The sequence below is a fragment of the Melampsora larici-populina genome (genome assembly GCF_000204055.1).
Source record: "Melampsora larici-populina 98AG31 unplaced genomic scaffold MELLAscaffold_13, whole genome shotgun sequence".
Classification (NCBI taxonomy): domain Eukaryota; kingdom Fungi; phylum Basidiomycota; class Pucciniomycetes; order Pucciniales; family Melampsoraceae; genus Melampsora; species Melampsora laricis-populina.
In genome coordinates, this window is record NW_006768777.1 from 588,309 (window position 1) to 588,664 (window position 356).

Consider the following 356-nt stretch of genomic DNA (forward strand, 5'->3'; position numbering starts at 1 on the left):
CGCTGACGGAAACGCCATACAATCTGTTGGAAAAGGAACAGTCACCTTGAAAGGCCCTAACTCAGAACTCTCCTTCGCTAATGCTCTTCACATTCCATCTTTAACAAGCAACCTTATTAGTCTCTCTCAGATGTTCTCTAAAGGTTTTGAACTTGCTAATAGCGGGAATGGAGCATTCGCTTTACTCAAGGACAAGAAAGTTGCTCTAACTGGTTCTATCTCCAATGGAATTTTCGTTCTTGATGTCAACTTAGGCAAGTCGTTTGCTCTAGCTCTTTCGGCACCGCCACTTTCTTCTGACTCGTAATTCTTATTACATAGACGGCTCGGTCATCTAAACCATCGCTACATGACAT